Below are 25,551 nucleotides of genomic sequence, written 5' to 3' on the forward strand. Positions count from 1 at the left end.
TAATTAATATTCATAAACATTATTATGATTAATAATAATAATAATAATAATAATAATAATTAATATAATTATTAATAATAAAAGTAATATTATTAACATTGTTATTGTTACTATTAATCTTAATGATATTAATATTATTATTAATGTTATTTTTATTATCATTAACAATATCAATAATTTGAATTTCATATTTAGAAATAGATTTTTGTTTGGATTTCAATTTGTAAATGTAGTGGAAGTTTGTGATTTAAATTTGGGAATGTGTTAGAGAATGAAAGAAACACAACTTATTGTACATTTGGAATCCAAAAGCATAACATTTTTATTATTTTAGGCCACACTTTTGAAATGTGATTTTTTCTTTTTTTTAAAACCCTTTGCCACAAAACTGTCACATAAACATTCATGACCCGAAAACATATATATGTTTTATAGTGATTCATAAGTTACATTGTAAAAATGTTATATTTTTTACTTTTAGGCCACATTTATATATATGTGGTAATTTTAGGCCACAATTTTATTGTTTAGCCCATATATTCTAAAGACAACAATTAAAAAAATGTATAAATAATCAACGATTTTATAATGTGGTTTTTTGTAGTCCTTAAATTGCATGTTGCATTTTCTTTGTTTAGGAAACAATTATATACATGTCACCTAGTTCAGTGTTATCTAAAGTAAAAAATGGTGTAGTGTCTCAATCTTTATATATATAAGATCCTTAAGAAGGAGGATTGACGATGAAAGTCTTGCTACAAAAACGTGCACAAGATCTTAAGCTTTCAAGTCTTGTAGTTGTGAGAAAGAACAATGTTCATGTTCATTAGCAATATATAAAAGTATTGATAACCCTTATATACACTATAAGACGCTACCACCTCTTTCTAATGAGAAAATCTGTGATCTTTTGTAAACTCTTTTTGTATAACTTGAGATTATTGTATATTTATATTATTTTAATAATTTTTATTTATTTAAATGAATGATAAAGATATATCGATATGCACCTTAACATTAACTTAATGGTTTAAATATTCAATTGATATGTATTAATAAACTATATATTTATTGTCAATATATTCTCAGATTATTATTCATTCACCTTTGGTTTTATATTAAACTTAAATATATATTTTTATTTTTAAATACATTTTTTTAAACTTTAGTTCATATAAAAAAATTCTATTGTTTCTCTAAGTAATTTTTAACCATTTTGTTCTCTTGTCATCACTTAATAATTTTAAGGTCTCGCGAATTAAAATGTTTGAAAATTTTAAAAACGAAGAAAAAGTACTTTAAACCGAAATTAATTCAAAATATACCTTGATATTTATTTTAGATTAATGTAAACATGAACTAAAATAAAATTAATCTACATGAACATGAACTACAATATTGAATTAAATTAAAAAAATATATACATTATTTAAAAAAGGGTAAAACAATTTGGCGTCGCCCGGACTCGAACCGGAGACCTTCAGTGTGTTAGACTGACGTGATAACCAACTACACCACGACATCATTGTGATTTATATTTTCTTTTGATCGTATATAATATCATAATAATTTTAAATATATTATGATTGATATTTTGATTTCAATTTAGTTGTGGAGCACCAGTAAATTTAATCATTATAATTTTTTTTGCTATTATTCATGACTGGTATTTTCTGTATTATTAATTTTTCATATTAATATTTTTTTAATTCTGTAAAAAAATAAAATATTTCATTTAACTAAAAAAAATGTAATAATGGTTATGGAGGAGAGAGTAATAAAATTGTTATTATAAGTTTAAATTTAACTCTTTTTCAAATACTGCAAACATACTCATTTTGTACAACTTGTAAACATAATCAATAATTAAATCATCATACTATTTGTTTTTGGAAATTAAATCCTCATTTTAGTCTTTAAAATTATGTGTTATTTTAGTTCTTAATTATACAAAATTGATGCAAAATTATCAATTTAGTATCTATCTCTTTTCTTCCTTTTTGTTTTCATAAAATGTATCAAAACTTTTAGTTAAAAACATTAGTTTACTACTCTTCACTCTTTTTGTTTTTTCTCATATTATCAGTTTTCCCTTTTTTATATTGTAAATTTACGTTAGAAGAGACTAAGTGAATCAAATTATGGATAATTAGAGATTAAAATAATAATTTATGTATTTATTTGTATTAATTATATTTAAAATATAACTTGATATTTTATAAACTATTTACCGGAAAAATTTCCAATATGATACTAAGTTCAATGTCCTAAGTTTTAATACAATCAAATCATTAATTTAAGAAATAAGACTATCAAAAGTAGGATTGAGCAATTTTTTTTTTTACTAAACTGAAACTATAAAAAAATTATTCTTTGAAAGGAACGAAACTAAATTGGTTTTGCAATTTAAAAGTCAAACTAGACTATTTTTTTATATGAATTGAGTTATTTTAAACATTTTGAAATTGTTTAAACTCTTTCCACCAACACTAATCATGAATAATCCAGGAGAAGCCAATGATTCTAAACACACTAGAAGCAAGTGTAGATTAAGAAAGTAAAAGCACAAAGGCATATGAATTGGATTAATAACGGATATCTTCATAACATCAATGTAAGGATAAAAATGATATAATAAGAAATGATCTAAAAACAACAAGCAAAAGTTAGATTAACAAAGAAAATGAATAAGAGACTTAGGAGATGTTAATAAATTATGCATCACTTGAGAAGTGTTCATCCTATTCCTCTTAATTACTTGATTCCTAAGAAACAAGATAAAACTCTTAAAGAAAAGTTATCTATCTCACAAGAGCTATTTCACATGATTTTTTTTCAAATTTTAACATATCTCCAAAAGTAAATTTGAATTCTAAATCTAAATTAAGATCCATGACTAGGATTCAGTTTATATTCTCTATTCTTGTGTTAGACTTTCCATGACAGTGTTACACATGTCATGCTTAGTCATTCCTTCCTTGTCTTGTGTTTTAGCCTAGATTTACACGGGCCTTAGTTGGGCTTATATGGTTGCCATTCACTCCTTGGTAGCTTGTCTTCCAAAAGTCACACTGATGTGAATTGATTTGGAGATTCATTAATTTGTGACACTTTAAGAACATGATGAGGAATTGACTAAAAGAAGACAAGGTGCAGCACAATAAGGAGGCTTAAGGAAACATCAATGGTGTACAATGCCTTCCAAATGATGAACCAAACTCATGAACATGAGTGTCATATCCTTACACAACAAATGAATGGAAAGGAAACAAGAACAAGCACGTGAACAAGATTATATTGCGGAAATTAAAAGGAGAACAAGATAACAACATTAAATAAGATAGAAATACATCACAATGCAATTGAACCGATTAAAAGGAAGAACAACACAATCTAACCGAATAGAAATGAAGACCAAGACAAAACAACCGAATATAATTTGAACATATGTGCGGAAATGGAAAATGGAAGATGAAAGCAAGAAGAACTTATGTGAATGAAGCCATGAAGGGAAGAACACGCCACTTGGATGGTGATTGATCCAAGATAAGTGCAAGATGACGCCACTTGAGAGATTCCCAAACTCACAAGATAAGACTAGTATAAGGAGAACAAGTCTCACACAAATCTCTCTCAATTTGAGTAGAGTAATTTTTCTTCAAATTCCAAATCTCAATTTACATTAGCATAACACCTCTATTTATAGTGTGGGAGGGATGAAATTAAAGTGGGAAAATTCAAATGAGAAACATTTGAATTTGGCACCAATTACATGTCACAAGGGAGGTGTGACTTGGTTTCTTTCTTTGGTACCTCCTAAAACTACACCTACACCTTCTTTTTATGTCACATGGAAGGTGTGACTTATCTTTGTACATTAGCACCCCTTATATCTATATCTACACCTTCCTTTTATGTTCTACTAAAAAACTATTCAAAAAGAAATTACAAAAAAAAAGAAATCAATTGATGCTCATATACTAATGTTTGTGCCCTTGCTCTTGTTATCTTCTAAGGCATGATGGATGATGAGATCACGGGTTGGGCTTGGGCCTCATTTTGAGAAAACTAATAGGAAGAACTTCAAGTGCTCTGGACCTTGTCCATTCCTCCTAGTGACGACATATGTATTTGCTTGTTGAGATGACCCTTCAAGTATAGCATCCTTGGTCATCTTCATGTACTTTTGGATCACATCACACACCCCCTAATTTCTTTTGGAGTTGATAAGCTCGATTACAACCTAAATTAAAAATTATTATTTTCACAAGGAAAGTACAAATCCTACATATTATGAATCCAAAAAATGCAAAATAAAGACACTAAACAATTAATTTTGTGAAATAAAATATTATCTTGTCATGCTTTGGGTTATCTTTCTTGGAATGATGTTTTCTTACTATTTTTCATTATCTTCATTCATGCATTCATCAAACTGTCTACTAAAAGCCTTAGAGATAATGCACTTTATTTGTAAAACCTTTACTATGCGAGGCTATTATCTGGTGGAGTATTTATGGATCATATTCTTTCTAGTGAGAATTGTTGTAGTCTTCACTAATTGTCTCATGTAGGGACAACTGAATCTAGAAGGAGGAAGGTTGAATGGAGCATGAGACTCTTTTTGTAGCAGATAAAAATAGACCATCTAACAAAACTAAGTATAAAGAACCAGTAAAGACAAAAGAAAAAACAAGCCATATTTTATACTGGTCCACCCAAACCCTAGGCTACGTTCAATCTCCCTTAAGTAAACTACTTAAAAGGTTCCACTAAGAAAGAAACTTGACTATACATAGTACACAAACATCTCTAGGTTATCTGAGTACACAAACCTCTCTAGGTTATCCTTCTTAATCTTCCCCCGAGACTGAGAACTCTTAAAGAAAAATGAACACTTTTGTAGAGGGCACAATTTAAGCTCACAAGGGTATAACTTCACAAAGTGAAGAATTTACAAAGGGTTATCACACAATCCAAAGGATAGAAAATCAAAAGGTGATAAAACTATAAGACTTTATCTAATGTTTTGCTTGTTCTTAATGTATATCTTTAGTGTATATGCTGATTTTTTTCATCTTCATTATTGATTACCTTATATTACTTTTTGGATAAGACCATTGTAGGCTTGATCAAGAAAGACTTGATATTTGTAAAACTTTTTCAAGGTAGACTCTCTTTATTAAAGATCTTGATATGTATTTAAGAACTTTTTCTTTAGATATTTCTATAAAGATAGATAATTTCATACAATATTGTAGATATGGAAAAGATCAAGATCTTTGTTTAAATTATTCCATTTTTTTTAAAATGACCATTTTCGTATTAAGGTATTTCCTTTAATGGTAATCTAGATGTTTAATAATCATTTTGTTACTTGATTTATTTTAGAAAATATATGTGTTTAATTACGACATATTTAAAAATGAAAAAAAAGATAGGATAAAACAACACTTAAATATTATATAGAATATGATGAAGAATGATAGGTCGTTTATCACGTTAAAGCTTGGTAGATTATCTAGTCTACATAGATCTTAGAATTGCATCTGCTTAAAAAAATGTTAATATGATTATAAACACATTTACTCATATAAATTACTTGTAGTGTTTGTTACCATAAGTATTTTAACATTGTTCATAATCTACTTCATAGAGGACCATCCTAGCAAAAACCATCATTCTTTTCAACTAAGAGTAGATGATCAACTTGGAAGAATACAAAAGATAATATTTGCCCCAGTCTTGTATAAATTTTGTAAATAGTATAGTAGTATTTTCTGGCTTTGTATTTTTGAGTCAGCTTTAGAATAATAATATCTTTCTCTCCAAACAATACTACCTTGGGCACCTCTTTCTTTGCATGTTAACTCTTCAAGCTCCTTAAGAAGTTAGGTGCCTCCTTCCACGACTCTCCAAATCACTCAAAGAGACATTGTAAGCTATGAATGTAGAGTTTTTTTTTTATACATAGGATTGTCACATGACATACTAGTGGTGAAGAGTATTTTGAGAACTTATTAGTCATTTTTAGGAGTCTCTTTAGATTATAAATAGAAGACTCCCCTCTTGTAATTTCTAGACTTGATTGATATATGAAATTGTGTTTATGAAATTTTTAGCACACTTTATCCAAATCTCTCTCTATAATGCTTCTTACATTCTTAGAAGCCAGAGGAAGTTAGCCTAACCTCTCTTCCTTTGCCCTTGCACTTTGTAAAACTCATACCTAAACCAAGAACTTCCATGACCATTCGGTAATTCCTCCATAAATCTACAAGTCTTATGCTTCCTTCCATCAATCTCTATTGAACACTCAAGGCAAATTGCATCACTACTATTAGACCATCTAGTGGGGTACATATCGTTTAGGTCTCAACATCCCATCACAAATGTCAAATGAGAAAAGTCATAATCCAATCGTGGTGCTTGGACTGCTATGCTCTTAAGTAGAAAGAGTTATGCCTTAAGTATTAACTATAGCCTTTGTCAAAGTATCTTACAAAAATATTTTTGAACTATTTTGAAACTATTAGACAACTTCATTAACCATCTAATTAACGACTTGCTACAAAATGTTTTCTAACTCAATTTATAAGCTTCATTCAAACCCCCTTCTAAAACTATCATGTTATTTGGTTGACCTTATGAGGCTACCTTGATAACCTTAATTAGAGAATATAAAATAGGGAGACAACATATATCTTTTTAAGTTTATGAAAATTTTCCCGACACATCCCTCAAGATCTGTAATACATACAATAATGTATAGACTTCAAATTGAGTCTTTTATGGACAATTTGTACATCAATTATAAAAGAGACATAAATGACTTGAGAGTACGAGTAGCCAAGTAGGTTCAATTTGAAGAATACTGAGTTTAGATAAAAAGAAAAAAAAATATATAAATGTTTGAATTGTGAGAATTTGATTTAATCAATATCAAAACATTATGAATCCACTCAAAAGGTTCCTACAAATTTGTACATACCACTAAGGGCCAACAAAACCTTATTTTGGTCACTTTACCAGCCCTTGCGGGCTCTTCTAAAATGATCATGATTGAACGAAGTTTTTCAAAATATTTTCAAAGGTCTATTCAAACTTTTTTTTATAAAGCTAATAGTTTTTTTCAAGACATGTTCTAGTGCACACCACCACACAATATGCTAACATAAGGAACACAAACCATGTGTTCCTTCTTGAATTGTGAAATAATATTTTTTGTTTAGATATAGACAAATAGACGATGTTAATGGAATAACAACTAACTTTACCACTCATGCCAAAATGGTTCAATACTTTCTGAATATACTCATGTTGATCTAACAATAGTTTCTTCTAAGTATAATTATGACTAATCTCCATGTCCATAATTTTATTAGAAGCTCCTAAATCTTTCATCTCAAATTCGTTGTTCAATAATGACTTCAACTTTTGTATCTCTACCTTAGGCATAAAAATTATAAAAATATAATCTAAATACAATAAAAGGTACATATGGGAATTTTCCTCTAAATTTGAGTGATACACATAAACATCATAAGGACTTCTATTGTCTAATGCATATGGATAACTTTATCTCCAAACTATGATTGGTGTAAATATAGCAGTTATCATTGATTGAGCGATGTTTTAAAGGGTTGCTCTAGTGTATGAAGAATAACACAATGTACCTCCACCTATTGTAATATAAACCAAAAATACATGAAGATGACCAAGGATGTTGTACTTAAAGGGTCATCTCAACAAGCAAAGAAAGACTTCATCACAAGGAGGAATGAACAAGGGCCAAAGCACTTGAAGTTCTTCCTATTAGTCTTCTTAAAATAATTAGGAAAATGTTGTAAAAGAGTGGACTCACATAAAGGGTCCAAATAATAAAAAATAAACAAAAGTAGAGTAGTTTTTTAGTAGAACATAAAAGGAAGGTGTAGATAGAGATATAAGGGGTGCTAATGTACAAAAATAAGTCACACCTTCCATGTGACATAAAAAGAAGGTGTAGGTGTAGTTTTAGGAGGTGCCAAAGAAAGAAACCAAGTCACACCTCCCATGTAAAATCACACCTTCCATGTGACTTGTTTTTTGGTGGCAATTTCAAATGAGTTTCATTTGAATTTTCCCACCTAAATTTCAGCTCTCTCACACTGTAAATAGAGGTGCTATGCTCATGTAAATTCAGATATGGAAACTGAAGAAAAGTTACTCTACTCAAATTGAGAGAGATTTGTGTGAGACTTGTTCTCCTTCTACTAGTCTTATCTTGTGAGTTTGGGAAGCTCTCAAGTGGCGGCATCTTGCACTTATCTTGGATAAATCACCATCCAAGTGGCGTGTTCTTCCCTTCCATAACTTCATTCACATAAGTTCTTCCTATCATTCATCTTCTAATTCCGTTTTTCCATTCCATTCAATTCCAAAATATGTTGTGTTGTCTTGTTTTTCAATTCTACCGATTGTTCTTGTTGTTCTTGTGATGTGATTCCAATAACATGATGGGGATATGATAAGAACATGTTATGGATTCAACAAGAGTTGGAATATGATTAGGCACTTTTTAAGAATTGAATCAATGTTCTTAAACATTCAAGAACTCACCAAATCACAAGAACCAAGCCAAACTCATATAGAAACCCATTTTTTGGACATATGAACCGATTGAAACAAGGAAGAACACAAATGCACCGATTGAAACTCCAAGAAACACAATTAAAATCACAAGAACAGAAAACTAAAGCAAACTACCGAATATAAACACAAACTAAACAAGTTCTACTGATTGAATCAACAAGAGACAACAAAGACATGTTTTAGAGTTTGTTTTGGAATGGAAATGGAAGAAGAAGATGAAAAGGACAAGGAAACTTATGTGGTTGGAGAACTTGGGATTGTGCACGCCACTTGAAGGATGGTTGGCTTCAAGATGAGTTTGTTGCTGCCACTTGAGAGCCCAAGACTCAAGATAAGACTAGAAGAGAAGAAGACACAAGTCTCTCTCAATCACTCACCAATTTGGTAAAGGTTCATTACTCACAAAATCAATCTTATTATTTCAAAGACCTAAACCTTCCTTTTATAATAAGGAGGATCGATCACAAGTACAAGAGAAGCTTTGAAAGGTTCCCTTCTAACTCTTCCTATTCTAGCGCCTAAAGGAGTGTGAAGAGACACCTTTCTAGATCTTTCCTAAAAACTAGCGCCTAAAGATGCTATACAATGGAGGTGTCTTAGGTTTCCCTCTTTAGCACCTTCCTAAACACTACCTATATATGTTTTACAATTTTATACAAAAGAAACTATAAAAAGAGAAAACATTTGAAACCTACTACCTAACTCCTTAGCGTTGCTCCTTGTAATCCTTTGAGGTATAAAGGATGATGAGCTAATGTGTCTTTGAGAATCTTGAACTTCAACCTCATTCTCTTCTTCTTCTTGATCTCCATCATCTTGTGTTTCCTTTTCAATTCTGAACTTAATTCTTCATTTTAATCGGTTCGTTTGCTTTATATTGTGTTTCTATTCGGTTTAATGTGTTGTTCTTGCTTTATTTTCAATTTCCGCATTCTATTCTAGTTTCCTATTCGTTATTTTGTTGTGTAAGGAGATGACACTCATGTTCATGAGTTTGGTTCATCATTTGGAAGACATTGAACTCCATTGATGTTTCCTTAAGCCTCCTTATTGTGTTCTTAAAGTGTCACATCATATTGAGACTTTGCTTTAAACTTAATTAAACTCCCTTCAAATTTTAATATAGATTTTTCATCAAAAGTTGCATCTATGAACCCTTTCTGATGGAAGAGGGCCAAACACCAACCCAAAGGAGAGCCAACCATCAAGACATATTGGGCAAACTACAAGGGCCATGGCTAAGAGGCTTGATGAGGATTGGAACACTGCTACTGATGGCAGAGAAACTTACCTCTACATGTTCCAAGAGGTCCAAAATCAAGCGTAGCATAGTCTTTAAATTCTTGTCAAAGTAGCATAGGATTTTTCTTTGTAAAAATTGTTTAAATTGTAATTAGGTTGAGTATTGGCTTCTAAAAACCAACCTAAGTTAGATTAGGGTTTCTAGAAACACCTAATCTAACTAAGGCCGGTCATTTAGACCTAATGGCATCACATGAGACACACCTTGTCACACTTTCCATGTGAGCTACCATTAGGCGCCAACTTTCATCTCATTAGGATTTGAATTTCCCACCAATTTGTCTTGTCATTTTCGGTCCTCCTTGGCTATAAAAGGAGGAGCCTACCTCATGTTTTAACAAGATTAATTCATTAGTGAAATGCTGCCAATTTTGTTCCATTCTCACTCTTTGCCTAAAACTTCTTAGGATTAGGCTTTTAATCTTCCGAAACTTTCACCTTCCAAGTAAGATGGCTTCACCACTCACTCTTCATACTTAGCATGCACCTTCAAGGAGTTCAGCTCTCTACGTGAGATCCTTGTTCCACCATCAATCCATGGAGCTTCCGCAAATTCACCTCAAAAACCAAAAGAAGAAAACACAAATCCATCATTTGGTATCATGAGCTATGGTTCTACAAGAGCTAAGTGTCTTCTTCCATTTTTATGTTTGTGTTCTTCTTATTTCTGTGTTGTTCTTCATGTTGTCTTGCTGTTTTTTGCATTTTAATTTGATTTAGGTGTTGTTTGAAGAAATTCAATCGGTGCATTGTGTTCAAATTGTTCTTGAGCTTCTAATTTTCACATTTGTGTAGGAATCTATATAGAATTGTGTTGCTGTTTTGTTTTTAGGTTGTTTCAGTCTTGTTTGCAATTCTATTCGGTTCGTTATATGTGTCTTGAGTCATTTTATTTTCTGAATCCTATTATGTTTTGTCTAAGTCATGTTTCTCCTAATTTGTCATCAATTTCATGTAGTGCTGAATTTGTTGATAATTTTGGTTTCTTGATTTGATTTGAGTCCAGATTTATATTTTTGTGTTTGTTGATCCTTTGGTGCATTTTTATTTTAGTTTGAGTTCATATTTGTGGTTTAGATCCATACAAATTCATATACATCTACTCCATTGTGTTTTTGAAGTTTCTTATTCTGTTTTTAAATTCCAGAATTAGGATTACTCTGTTTTTCAAATTCTGTGCTGGCTGTTTTTTGTTATGAATTTTAAATACATTGGAGAAAAATTATGAAAATCTGGATTTATACCGTTTGATGTGTTAGAGAATCAAGAAAAAAAAAGAATCAGATGAAAAGACAAAATAGAGAAAAAATGATAAATAAAACAAAAAAAAGTGTGCATCCTGGCACTAAAATATACGGTAGTTGGACAATAATTTTAAAAAATTTATCACAATTATTTGGTGTGATTCCAGCGCCAAAAGTTCGCTAAGACATTGAATCGTTTGTGGTTAAAATTTCAGAAGCAAATTCAAAATATCCAGCTCAGCATAAATATTTTAAGTCACGCTTTGTGAACCTGAATTTTCCAGTAGTGCTGTTTTGGTTTTTCTAATCAATTCTAGTGCCTTTCTTTAGGTTCCTTTTGTGTGCTATCCTTTGTTGAGTGCCTATTTTTATTTGCTTGTCCAATATCATTCAAAACTCTTTCTAAGTTGTGTCATATAATTCAAATCCATTTTTTGTAGTCCTGTTTTAAAATTTAAATTGTTTCTTGCTTTCATTTCTTGACCTCTAAATTGTTGGTGGATAAAATACAATTGGTGCTTGTTAAGTGGAATTGACTTTGTGGTGAGTCTATCTCTACTTAGTAGGTACTGTTTTGGAGATTTTAATTGTCTAATCATAAGAGGTTAAGGCAAGGAGCAGCAAATACAATTACAAACACAAACACATACACTTTGGAGAACACAACAAAGAAGAGCAATTACAAGCCAAGGAGTGCATAATATAGGAAATCTGAATTTTAATTTGTGTAATTCAATTTCTTTGTATTTCTTTGAGTTGTAATTACATTCAACCTTTGATTAATTAGTGGATTAATCATGTGTAGACGGTGAGTGTGTCTTCAAAGGCTCCAAGTGTCTAGAAGCCTCACCTTAGGAATCGTCTAGCTTAAAGCTTTGTAGTTAGCAATCTTTAATTGTGCTTAGCTAATTGCTTTACGTTAATTACTTTATTAGCATTACTTATTTGCTTTGTTTGTTTAATTGCTTTGCATTGTTTTCCTTTGCATAAAATTGACTTTTCATTCCTCATTGTGATCTAAGTAATTTACTTAGAATTAGAAAAAGAATTGTGTGAAGTTTTTGAGGGATAGGTTTTGGCAAGGAAAGACTTGGTACTTAAGAAGTCCTAGTGACTCACCTCTCTTTCCTGGAAAGCTACCTTCACTACTTTCCTCTTCTTTCTTGAAGTAAAATACTTTTAAACACAAATCTTTAGTTATGTCAACTCATTCTTCTAAATCTAATGAAAGTGATATAAAGTCCATCAAATCTCTTATAAAACAATTAGCCAAGGACTTTCAATCACTCTCATATAGACAATTGGAGCATGAGGCCCAAATCAAAGAGTTGAAATTGGCTAAAGAAAAGGATGAAAATTCTCAAAAATCTAAAAAAATACGTTCTCATGCATCTAGTTCTCAAAACCATGATTCTTTTAGGGAGGAAAGTCTTAGGATAAATGAGTATTATCAACCACCCCCTATGAGAACTAGAAGAGATAGAAGAGAACAAGAGAGCCCAAGAGAGGTTAGGGTAGACCTACCCCATTTCCATGGAAAAGAAAACGTAGAAGTCTATTTAGATTGGGAAATGAAGGTAGAACAATTATTTGCTTGCCATAGAGTAAGTGAAGAGAGAAAAGTACTCCTAGCCACTCTTAGTTTCCAAGGGAATGTTATGTATTGGTGGACGACTTTAGAAAGAGATAGGTGTCTTCATAGGGAACCTCCCATAGAGTATTGGAATGATCTTAGGGGAGCCCTAAGACGCCGCCATATTCCCTCCTATTATAATAGGGAGTTGATGGACAAGATCCAAAGACTCCAATAAAGAACAATGAGTGTAGAGGAGTATAGGAAAAAGATGGAACTCTATATGATGAGAGCCTCCATTAGGGAGAATGAGTCCACCACCATAGCTAGATTCTTAAGTGGGTTAAATCTTGAGATAAGAGATAGAGTTGAACTCTTACCTTATCAAGACTTGAATGATTTGGTTCAACTTTGTATCAAAGTTGAACAACAAAATTTAAGGAAAACTTCAAGTCGAAAGGAAGGTTCATACTCTAACAACTATCCAAAAATAGATTTTAAAAGGGAGGGTAGTACATCCAAAGAAAAACCAAAAGAGACTCCCAAACCCATAGGCAAAGATATGCCCACTCCACCCATTCGCACTAGGGATGTTAAATGTTTTAAATGCTTTGGAAGAGGACATGTGCAAGCTCAATGTCCAAACCAAAGAACCTTGTTTTTGAAAGGAATAAATGAATATACTAGGTTTTAAGAAGAACCTAGTGAGAAAGAAGAAGGGGGAGAAGATGAAAGAGTGTATCCTTTAGAGGGGGAATTAAAGAGTGTATCCTTTAGAGGGGGAATTATTGATGATTAGAAGAACCCTCAACAACCAAACTAGTGTAACCATAGAAACACAAAGAGAGAACATCTTTCACACAAGATGCAAAGTTTTAGAAAACATATGTTCTCTTATTGTGGATAATGGTTCATACTGCAATTGTTGTAGCACTAGGTTGGTTGAAAAGTTAAATATACAAGTAGCCCCTCATCCTAAACCTTACAAGCTTCAATGGATAAATGAAGATGGGGAACTAACTGTAGATAAACAAGTGAAAGTCGAGTTTTCTATAGGTAACTACCAAAACAATGTTTTATGTGATGTAGTACCTATGGAAGCTTGCCACATCTTATTAGGTAGACCATGACAATTTGACAAGAATACCTTGCACGATGGTCTAACTAACAAGATTACCTTTACCCACAAGAAAAAGAAGTTTGTACTTAATCCGTTACCACATTTCCAAGTGGTAAGAGATCAAATACAAATGAAACAAAAGAGGGATGAGGAGAAAAAAAAACAAAAATAGAAAAAGAGAAAATCCTTAGGGATCAAAAGGCGTGGGAGAAGAGTGTTCCTTCCCACAAGGTCATTCAACAAGACAAAACAATTGAAAATACCTTTGAAAATATGCTTCTTGTTGAACAACCTAGCCTTATCTTTTGTAAAGGAACACTTACATGCACTGCCACAAATTTTGAGACTATGATTCTATCTCCTCAAGTAAAAGATCTTTTAAATGAATTTGATGATATATTCTCTAAAGAGGGACCCATAGGACTTCCTCCTTTTAGAGGTATAGAACATCAAATTGATTTGATTCCGGGGGCAAGTCTACCAAATAGACCAGCCTCCGAGGAAACAAAGGAGATAGAATCTCAAGTACAAGATTTGTTGGAGAAGGGTTGGGTGCAAAAGAGCCTAAGCCCTTGTGCTGTACCTGTCTTGTTGGTGCCAAAAAAGGATGGCAAATGGAGAATGTGATGTGATTGTAGAGCCATCAACAACATCACCATCAAGTATAGCCATCCAATCCCAAGACTTGATGATATGCTTGATGAACTACATGGGTCAATCATATTTTCCAAAATTGATCTTAAAAGTGGATATCACCAAATTAGAATCAAGAAGGGTGATGAGTGGAAAACTGCTTTTAAAACCAAATTCGGACTATATGAATGGTTAGTGATGCCTTTTGGTCTCACTAACGCACCTAGTACCTTCATGAGGCTCATGAATCATGTCTTGAGAGATTCCATAGGTAAATATGTAGTAGTTTATTTTGATGATATCTTAGTTTATAGTCAAAGCCTAGATGACCACCTAAGACACCTTAGGGAAGTTTTCCTAGTGCTTAGAAATAATAGTTTGTTTGCAAATAGTGATAAGTGTACTTTTTGTGTTGATAGCATAGTTTTTCTTGGTTTTGTAGTAAACAAAAAGGGGGTACATGTTGACCCCGAAAAAATCAAAGTCATCCAAGAATGGCCAACTCCACAAAATGTAGGAGATGTTAGGAGTTTTCATGGTTTGGCTAGCTTCTATAGACGCTTTGTGCCTAACTTCTCAAGTCTAACTTCACCACTCAATGAGTTAGTGAAGAAAGACACTACGTTTTGTTGGAGTAAAAAGCATGAACAAGCCTTTAAGAGGCTAAAAGCTCAACTTACTAATGCACCCATTCTAGCTTTACCAAATTTTGCTAAAACTTTTGAGCTAGAGTGTGATGCATCGGGGGTTGGCATAGGTGCGGTTTTGTTACAAGGGGGGGATCCAGTTGCTTATTTTAGTGAAAAACTTCAAGGAGCCACCCTTAACTACCCCACCTATGACAAAGAGCTATATGCACCTGTGAGGGCCTTAAAGACTTGGGAACACTATCTTGTTTCTAAAGAATTTTTCATACATAGTGACCATGAGTCTTTAAAATATTTGAAAGGCCAACACAAGCTCAATAAACGACATGCAAAATGGTTGGAATTTCTTGAACAATTTACTTATGTTATCAAATACAAGAAGGGAAGCACAAATATAGTGGCGGATGCTCTCTCAAGGAGACATGTGCTCTTTTCAAAACTTGGTGCTCAAATTCTTGGATTTGACAACATAAAATAACTTTATCAAGAAGACCAAGACTTTGCATTCATCTTTGCTAAGTGTGAACGTAGAGCACAAGAAGGTTACTATGTGTCCGAGGGGTATCGTTTTAAAGAAGGCAAACTTTGTATTCCCCAAGGTACACATAGAAAACTTCTTGTAAAGGAATCACATGAAGGGGGTCTCATGGGCCATTTTGGAGTTGAAAAAACTCTTGATCTTTTAAAAGGAAAATTCTATTGGCCACACATGAGAAGAGATGTCCAAAGACATTGTTTTAGATGTATTTCATGTTTAAAAGCTAAATCTAAAACAATGCCTCATGGAATCTATACCCCTCTACCGATTGCAAATGCTCCATGGGAAGATATTAGCATGGATTTCATCTTAGGACTTCCTAGGACTGCAAGAGGTCATGACTCCATCTTTGTGGTAGTGGATCATTTTAGTAAAATAGCACATTTTATTCCTTGCCACAAAGTGGATGATGCTCAAAATATTTCTAAACTCTTCTTTAGAGAAGTGGTAAGACTTCATGGTTTACCAAGGAGTATAGTATCCGATAGAGATCCAAAGTTTATAAGCCATTTTTGGAAAACCCTTTGGGAAAAACTTGGCACTAGACTACAATTTTCAACATCATGTCATCCTCAAACGGATGGACAAATCGAGGTAGTCAATAGATCTCTTGGTACTAAGCTTAGGGCAATCATGACGGGTAACCACAAATCTTGGGATGAGTACCTTCCCCATATTGAATTTGCTTACAATAGAGTAGTTCACAAGACTACTAATGCTTCTCCTTTTGAAGTTGTATATGGTTTTAACCCTCTTACTCCTTTAGATTTGTTACCCCTTCCTAACCCACAAGAATTTGTGCATAAGGAAGGAGCTATCAAAGCTGAATTTGTTAAGAAAATGCATGAGAAGGTTAAAATGCAAATACAACAACAAACTGAGAAGTATGCCAAATACAACAATAAGGGGAAGAGAGAAATCATTTTTGAGGAAGGAGACTTAGTTTGGCTTCATCTTAGGAAGGATAGGTTTCCAACTAAGAGAAAGTCCAAACTTAGTCCCCGTGGTGATGGACCCTTCCAAATCCTCAAGAAAGTCAATAATAATGCTTATAAATTAGATGTACCTACCGAATATGGAGTACATGATACTTTTAATTTCATTGACTTGTCTCCTTTCGTAGGTACCAATGAAGAGAATGACGACTTGGATTTGAGGACAAATCCTTTCCAAGGGGGAGGGGATGATGGAAGAGGGCCAAGCACCAACCCAAAGGAGAGCCAAACATCAAGACATATTGGGCCAACTACAAGGGCCATGGCTAAGAGGCTTGATGAGGATTGGAACACTGCTACTGATGGCAGATAAACTTACCTCTACATGTTCCAAGAGGTCCAAAATCAAGCGTAGCATAGTCTTTAAATTCTTGTCAAAGTAGCATAGGATTTTTCTTTGTAAAAATTGTTTAAATTGTAATTAGGTTGAATATTGGCTTCTAAAAACCAACCTAAGTTAGATTAGGGTTTCTAGAAACACCTAATCTAACTAAGGCCGGCCATTTAGACCTAATGGCATCACATGAGACACACCTTGTCACACTTGCCATGTGAGCTACCATTAGGCGCCAACTTTCATCTCATTAGGATTTGAATTTCCCACCAATTTGTCTTGTCATTTTCGGTCCTCCTTGGCTATAAAAGGAGGAGCCTACCTCATGTTTTAACAAGATTAATTCATTAGTGAAATGCTGCCAATTTTGTGCCATTCTCACTTTTTGCCTAAAACTTCTTAGGATTAGGCTTTTAATCTTCCGAAACTTTCACCTTCCAAGTGAAATGACCTCACCACTCACTCTTCATACTTAGCATGCACCTTCAATAAGTCCAGCTCTCTACGTGATATCCTTGTTCCACCATCAATCCATGGAGCTTCCGCAAATTCACCTCAAAAACCGAAAGAAGAAGACACAAATCCATCACTTTCGCTCCTACTTCATAGCCCATAAAAACCTATTCTTGGCTCTAGGTTTTGGCTTACTATTGTTTACATGATAGTATGATGGACAACTAAACACCTTCAACATAGAGTAATTTCCTAGATTACCAGACCACATCTTAAAAGGAGTCCTAAATTCATTAGTCATATATGGAGAATGACTCACTAAGAAGCATTTTGTGTTGATTACCTTAGCCTAATATCTTTTATTCAAACCATAATGAGACAAAATTTTCTCTTTCAATGGAGGCTTTGTTCATCATTTCAGCTACCCCATTATGCTATGAAGTATGATGAAGAATGTAATGTCTCACAATGTCTTCATTTCTACAGAAGTTGTCAAACCCCTTAAAGCTTAATTCCAACCTATTATTGTTAATGCACCCTTTTTATAATTGTTTGTCCTTAGACGTTTAACCTTCTTGCTAGTCTAATGCATAACGCCATACAAATGTTTGAAATGAATGAAAGCTTCATTTTCAATTTCATTGTTAAAATCCAAGTCATCATTGACTAACCATCAATGGTGAAGAAGTACCTCACACTTCTAACAAAGAACTTTTAAAGGACTCCGACAATTATAATGGACATGGTTCAACATGGCTTTCATTTTGTGCATTGTCTTTACAAAATACTATCTATATTGTTTACCATAAATGTAATGTTCACATAATTGCATAGAACACTCATCCTCTTCTCACTCATACAACTCAAATGTAGATACCACAAAGCATGATTATACACAAATAGAGAGACAAATGATGAGGAACCTACCACAGTGGAACCTTTCAGAATTTATAGGTCACCTACCTTGTTTCCCTACATTACCACAATAGTTCTTTTCTCCAACACTTCATGCGAAACCTTTTTCATATAGTGCACCCAATTTCTTTTCAATTTGTAAATGTGATGAATATTTGACAATGTCCTCACTACTCCATCATGCATTAAAATCCTAATAGACCTAGTACCCATAAATTACAAGGATCACTACTAGAAAATTATTAAATAGAAACCAATTTTAGAGATAAAAAATAATTAGTTGTTATATTGACTAAATTAGATACTATTTTAGATACTAAAAAAATTATTGGTATCTAAATTAGTTTCTATTATTGTAAATAGTTTCTAAAGTGGTATCTAATTAACTACCAATGTTTTAACTACAAATTATTTAGATTCAAAAGTTGGTACCTAATTAGATACCAATTTAGAAACTATTTATCAATAATAGAAACTAATTTAGATACCAATAATTTTTTTATTCTCTAAAATAATATCTAATTTAGTCAATATTATCTATAAACTTAGTTTTTATTTGATGATTTTCTTATAGAGGATTATCATTGTCCATCAACCACTACAAGAAAATCATGAAATAAAAACCAATTTTAGATACTAAAAAAATTATTGGTATCTATATTAGTTTCTATTATTGTAAATAGTTTCTAAATTCGTATCTAATTAACTACCAATGTTTTAACTACCAATTATTTAGATTCAAAAGTTGGTAGCTAATTAGATACCAATTTAGAAACTATTTATCAATAATAGAAACTAATTTAGATACTAATAATAGAAACTATTAATCAACTAACACTACAATAAAATCATGAAATAAAAACTAATTTTAGAGACAAAAAAACAATTTGTTGTTATACTGATTAAATTAGAGACCAGTTTAGAGACTAAAATTTTTTTTATTTTTAAATTAATTTGTATACCGGCCAGGTCATCGGGTATGATGACGTGGCATTAGGTGATCATGTGAAGGTGCTTAGCGGGACACGTGGTCAAGAGAAAGGTGTGTAGTCGAGAAAGGTGACATAATCGCCAGTCGTTGAAGCGGCGTTCTCCAGTGCGCATAGTCGGTGGTCGCCAGAGTTGTATAACATCGCCGTATTTAGAGAACAGAAGATCAGGTGGTCAGGAATCGCCACAAGAGTCACATCGCCGGATTTCCCAGTAAACTTAGCTGAAACTGTTGGAGGTTTAGGCAAGTAAGTTCAGGCGCGTAAGTTCAGTAAAGATGTTTGTTACGTCAGCATAAAGCATGGAGGTTAAGAGACAAGGTGACCATGTCTCAGCACGAGCAGTGAGTTGGAGGAAACAACTTGCTCATCGATGACGGGATTCCCAGAGTGGACATTTGTCGATGGCGAGGTTTCCTTAGCTAGAACATGCATGGCGTGACAGTGAGGAAGGTGGCACCTGCGACAAGCGATATCACAGGGATGATGTACTTTGTTGCATCCGATACTCGCTTTGTCGGGTGGCGTTCCAGAGCATGTTACGTGCTAGGATACACCTTGAATAGGAGACTTAGCCGCGTAATGGGATACAAGGAAATGGCGCTTAAGTTACTTCAGCCCAGATGGTAACACGTGTAGAGTTGGATGCGAGCCACGTGTCCAAAGGTGTAACCGTCTAGAGAGAGAAAATGCCCAAGTATAAGAGGTAAACTTAAAAGAATTTGAGGGAGGTACGTTCATTACGACTCATTTTTCTTGTTGAGAACACTTGAGCACGGTTCTACAGCATCTAGTTTCCTCTCAGTTTTTGGATGTTCTTGTTGCTGACTTGAGCGTCGGAGCGCCAGCGGCCGCAGCGGCGCCATATTGTGTTTTCAGGTTCTCAGAGAGACAATCTGTAGCGTGGACTTGAAGCGCACGTGGTGTTAAAGCCGGTGAGGAAAGATCGTGACGAGGCATCGTTCTTGCGCTTGGTCAACCGGCAGGATCATCAGGCGCCCACCGTGGGGCCGTGTAAAAGGTGATTCCCAACCACATTTCGAGTTTGTTGAAGTTTCGGGAGTATCTGTTCGATTGCTTGCTGTCGCAATCAGTTTTCTGGAGTTTCACCGTTTGCTTGGGGTTTTAATCAGTAAATTGGAGTTTCTTTGAGTTGTTGGAGTTTCTATCGATTGGTTGCTGGATCAATCGCTTCGCTGAAGTTCTTTTCAAAGATTTTGTCGGTTTAGTCGATTTCTTAGGGATTCTTTAAGTTCGAAGGAAGGTTGACCGATTGATTGCTGGATCAATCGTCTCTCTGAAGTTTGTTCGAAGAGTTTGGAATCTTTGTTCTGGTTCGGAGTGTTTGTGATTACGTAATTCTGTGATTTTGGTCTGATTTCCTGAAGTTTATTGAGAAAGGATGAGGGAAACGCGATCCAGTTCAGTCGCACCGTCAACCGAAGAGGGCGCTGTAACTATGTCGCAGGTAATGGAGAAGATCAGGACGTTGCAGGAGAACGTGGTTGCATCACGTTCTGAACAAGAGAGAATGCACGAGGCACTAGTGGCCTCACAAGCTAGAAATGAAGAGCTTAACAGAGTCAATGAATACGTAAAGCCCTTCGGGGACAGACGGAGCGTGCGACTGGGGACGAATCTGCACCCCCGTCCCCACCGCGTAATTTTCCAATGCCGTTTTCTCAGGAGATCATGGACACGGTGGTTCCTGCGAATACGGTAGCAGTGAAAGCATCCTTCACCGGGGTAGAGGATCCTGAGGCTCACCTCACTGCGGTTCACACGCAGATGATGCTCTCAGGCGGTTCAGATGCAGTCTACTGTAAGGCGTTCATGAGCACTCTCAGTGGAACAGCGCTGGAGTGGTTCGTCAGCCTACCTACTGGTCACATTACCACCTTCCAGCAGTTCTCCAAAATGTTTGTCGAGCAGTACATAGTAAACAAGGCACCGCCGTTGGTATCTTACGATCTGTTCGATGTGAGGTAGTATCAAAGGGAGTCTCTGAAGGATTTTTTGAACAGATTCGGAGCTCAGATTGTTCGCTTGCCAGGTAAGGATGAAGATATGTTTGTTCACGCCTTCAAGAAGGGCGTGTTTCCTGGACCGTTTAGCGAAGCGTTGATCAGATACCACCCCGCCACGTTTGCTGAAATCCGGCGACGAGCTGTGGCTCATATCGCCGCCGAGAGTGAAGTTTCTGAGAAGAGGGGAAGTGTGGCTCCAGTTAGGCCACGGGCTCAGACGAGGATCCAATCGTAGAGGGTGATGGAGGCGGCGGCAGGGAAGAAGGATCAAAGGATGCATCATCCTTATGATCCAAAGAAGAGCAAGGGGAAGGGGCCAGGGCGGCCTAAAGAGTTTAATCGCCCACCGAGGTACGAGTTTGTCATGGGTTTGGCTGATCTGATCGCCATTCCGAATATTGCTGCCAGGCTCAAAGTGCCTGAGAAGGCGACGAATAAGGTTTTGGGGCCAAAACCAGACGCGTGGTGTGAGTTCCACAATAGTTTTGGCCACTCCATCAATTCGTGCTTGGCTTTGGGGGACCAACTCGCCGAGTTGGTCAAGTGTGGGTTCTTGAAAGACTATTTGCTGGAGAAGCAAATGGGGCAATCGTCAGGTTCACAACCGGCGAGCAGCACAGCGGAAGAAATATGCGAGGTCCGTGATGTCAGTAGAAGCTTTTGAGGATCACTGGCCCGATGTGGACATCACGTTCACCAAAGAAGATCTTAGGGATGTTGTGCCCCATGACAACGATCCCATTGTAATCTCGCTTGTTACGGCGGGGAGGAAGCACGGGTGAAGGCAGAAGTAGTGAAGAGAAGAGTTGAACGCAGGTACAACTCTAGAATAAAACCAAGACAATTCAGAGATGGCGATCTGGTGATGAGGAAGGCCCAGCAGTATGAGATGGAGAACAAATTGTCGCCTAAGTGGACAGGACCGTTTAGAATAACCGAAGCACTCGGAAACGGCGCCTACCACTTGGAGACGTTGGAAGGAGGGGCGATTCCTCGTACTTGGAACGCCACCCATCTCAAGTTTTATTACAGTTAAAGCATTGTAAGTAGTGATTAACTTGAACAGTTTAAAGCAGTTTCAGTTAAAACAGTTTTTCAAGGGGGCACTCTTTTTTCCCTAAGGAGGGTTTTTAATGAGGCCACCCAATAAAGAAGGTTTCGAAGTTTATTAAAGAGGTCACTAAGTTTGCATTCTTATCGTTTTTAAGTTTTCGGAAAAGAGACCTTGTCGCCCGTGCGTGATTTAAGGCAACGGTGAACTCAAATCGCATGCATTCAGTACAAAGTTTTAAAGTATAAAGTTTTTAAGTCCTCATCGCCATCTGGCGATCGAAGGCACCAAGTTTTAAGTTCTCGTCGCCCTCGTGCGATCGGAGGCATCAGAACAAAGTTTAAAGTCCTCAATGCCCTCGTGCGCTTCGAGGCAACACAAAAGAGATTAAAAAGTCCTCCTCGCCTTGAGCGGGTGCAGGCGAGAAAAGATTAAAAAAGACCTCCTCGCCTTGAGCGAATGCAGGCAAGAATAGATTGCAAGACCTCTTTGCGTAAGCAAATTGAGGCAAGTTTGAAAATCCTCAGTGCATCCAGGGGAGGAGGAGATGTAACCCCTGGGCAAGTTGAGGCATCAGAAAAAGTCCTTCTCACCCTCAAGTGAGTTCAGGCAAGATGAAACTGAAAAGTCAGGGGTGTTAATGATCTTAAGTATGGGAAAGGAAGGTTGATGGAAAACACCTTTTCCCTTAAGTGAAACATCAATATTGACCTAGTAAGACCAGTTAAAACTTCCACGCTTGCGGGCGTTGTGAAGGTAGATAAAATCCTTCTCGTCTTGAACGAGTTCAGGTACGGTGTGAAGGGTGGAAGAAGTTAAAGGATGGCTGAGGAAGGTTCGCAGAGGACACCTCACCATCCAGGTCATTGTTCTAAATCTCAGGGAGGTAGGGAAGGATCCGAAAGGCGGCTCTACCCCCAGAAGAGGGGACAATGATCAAGTTATCTCAGGTTAAAGACTTAGGGAAGGTAGAGGGAGATCCGTAAAGGGTACCTCTCCTTCCCAGATGAGTGGAGGAAAGTAAAAGTTGAAAGCTCTGGGAGGTAGAGGGAGATCCGAAAGGCAGCTCTCCTCCCAGTTGAGCAAAGATGAAGTTATAAGGTAGCTCTGCAGAGAACGCTTTTCAGTTAAAAGGAAAATGATTTCGCCGAAAGACTATGACTTTGAGATTGAGATAGTAAGAAGATTACACGACAAGAACTAGATCAGCGAAGTTTTAGGCGATGACATAGAAATACACATGTCACTTGGCAGATCAGGCAAGCGATATTTCAGATGCTAAGATTGACCTACGCCTACTACCCAGTAAGTGATTTCGCGTTAAATGTTATTGCTATAGACTAACAGTTTGTTCAGGTTAAGTTGATTTCCAAAGAATTAAGCATCAATTTGTGTTAAGTTAATTAGGCTAAGCAAAAATAAGCCAGTTACATCAGATGATTGCACAACAGATAAAGATAGAGCCATATGTATATATATATCAAATCAGTTTGAACGGAATGAAAGCTATTACAGATAAATCAAAAGTTAAATACAAGAGTTTTCAAGATGATAAGATTGAAGTGGTAGATGAAAACAGTTAAGCTGAAGGCACAATCTTGCCATCCACCACTTCATTGTAAACGGAGAATTTGGAGAGGTCCAGGTCAGGATATTCGCAGGCAATCTGCTCCAAAGCAGCACCAAAACCTGAAGTGAGAACATGCGCGGCGCTGAGATCAAGTTCCTCAATCTTCTTCTTCAGCCCACTGTTCTCCTCGCGCATCTGGGCAAGCTCTGTTGTAGACTTGCTCATCTCTTCAGCTTTTCGATCTCTTTCTGCCTCGACCTCAGTTGACTTAGCCTCAAGCTTAGCCACTTGGGCCTTGTTTGCCGCAAGAGCCCCCTCCAACTCAGCTATTTTCACCTTCTGAGGCACGAGTTTGCCTTCCAGTTCAATAATCTCTGCAAGTTTGGCATTAAGCTTTTGGCGCAGGTCAGCGTTGCTGTTGCGCTCACTTCGCAGCTCGTCTTTAAGAGCATTCTCCACCCGTGAGAACTCAAGTCCTTTCATCATCATGTCACAGTTAAGTTTGTGGACCTGGGCCCTCGCGGTGCTGGCCTCTTCCCATTGGATGCGGTTGTCAAGTTCATATTTGCTCAAGGAGTCCTTTAGAGCCTCACCAACCATCTTGGAATGGCGCTTCTCCACGCTCTCAGCTGTTATGACGCTGAGGTGAGCAGCGTAAGCATTCAAGGCTTCTTTGAGAGGGGCTGGAAGAGCTGGAGCTGGAGGAGGCGTTGAAGGTTGATTCTCACCACCACCCTCACAAGATTGGATAATGAGGGGAGCTTCGAGTGCAGTGGTGAGATGGGTGGCTCCGCCGCTGCAGGTTGGGGGGAAGATTGTGTGTCAGCAATCTGTTCTTGTGTAGCTCCAGCAGCTGAGGCATTTGAAGGGAGAGCATCCCCAGCAGACTCAAAGGGTGTGGAGGCGTTGGGGGGTTCTCGGTGTAGTTGGGGCTGGTGCCTTCAGCTGCTGGTGGATCAGCTACAGTCGCCCTTTTTCTCTTGCAGATTAGCCTGCCTTCAGTGCTTTCGTCTTCCTCCTCATCTGACACCACTCTAGGGGTCTTCCTCTTAGCCCTTTTTGGTGGCAGCTTCTTTCGCTCAGGGGCAGGAAGAGCTATAGGAGGGGATGGGCCAACCTGTGGAGATCTGCCTTGGGCAACAGCGGCTTCTGTGGCAGAGTTGGGAATGGTTTGGGAGCCCGCCGCCAGATTATGAAGCTTGGCTATTGAGCGCAGTCTCGCCATATGCTCCTTTCCCAACATTGTATCTGCATAAAGAAATCAATGATCACAAACCAGTCCAGTTCAAGCAGTTGATGATGCACAGGAAAATAAGCAATGTGAACTAATGCATGAGTTAACCAGTCAAGACTACATGCAGATCAGAATGACACAAGCAACATTAATAAAAGATAGAGTGATGCGAACTCAGGGAAAGGGAAACTTGGAGATGAGGGGAAGACAAACCTATATGAAAGTCCAGTTGACTTTCATGGAATTCGTAGGCGATGATGGAGGAGGTGGCCAGGGTTATGTTGGAGGAGGC

At 36.1% G+C, this 25,551-nt stretch overlaps 1 non-coding gene across 1 annotated transcript; it reads right to left on the minus strand.

The window, feature by feature from the left end:
• Positions 1-1,450: 1,450 nt before the first annotated feature.
• On the minus strand, positions 1,451-1,524 carry TRNAV-AAC (transfer RNA valine (anticodon AAC)). Its single transcript has one exon. It is a non-coding gene; the product is annotated as a tRNA-Val (tRNA).
• Positions 1,525-25,551: the final 24,027 nt, after the last annotated feature.

This window comes from Phaseolus vulgaris, chromosome 1 (genome assembly GCF_000499845.2).
Source record: "Phaseolus vulgaris cultivar G19833 chromosome 1, P. vulgaris v2.0, whole genome shotgun sequence".
NCBI lineage: Eukaryota > Viridiplantae > Streptophyta > Magnoliopsida > Fabales > Fabaceae > Phaseolus > Phaseolus vulgaris.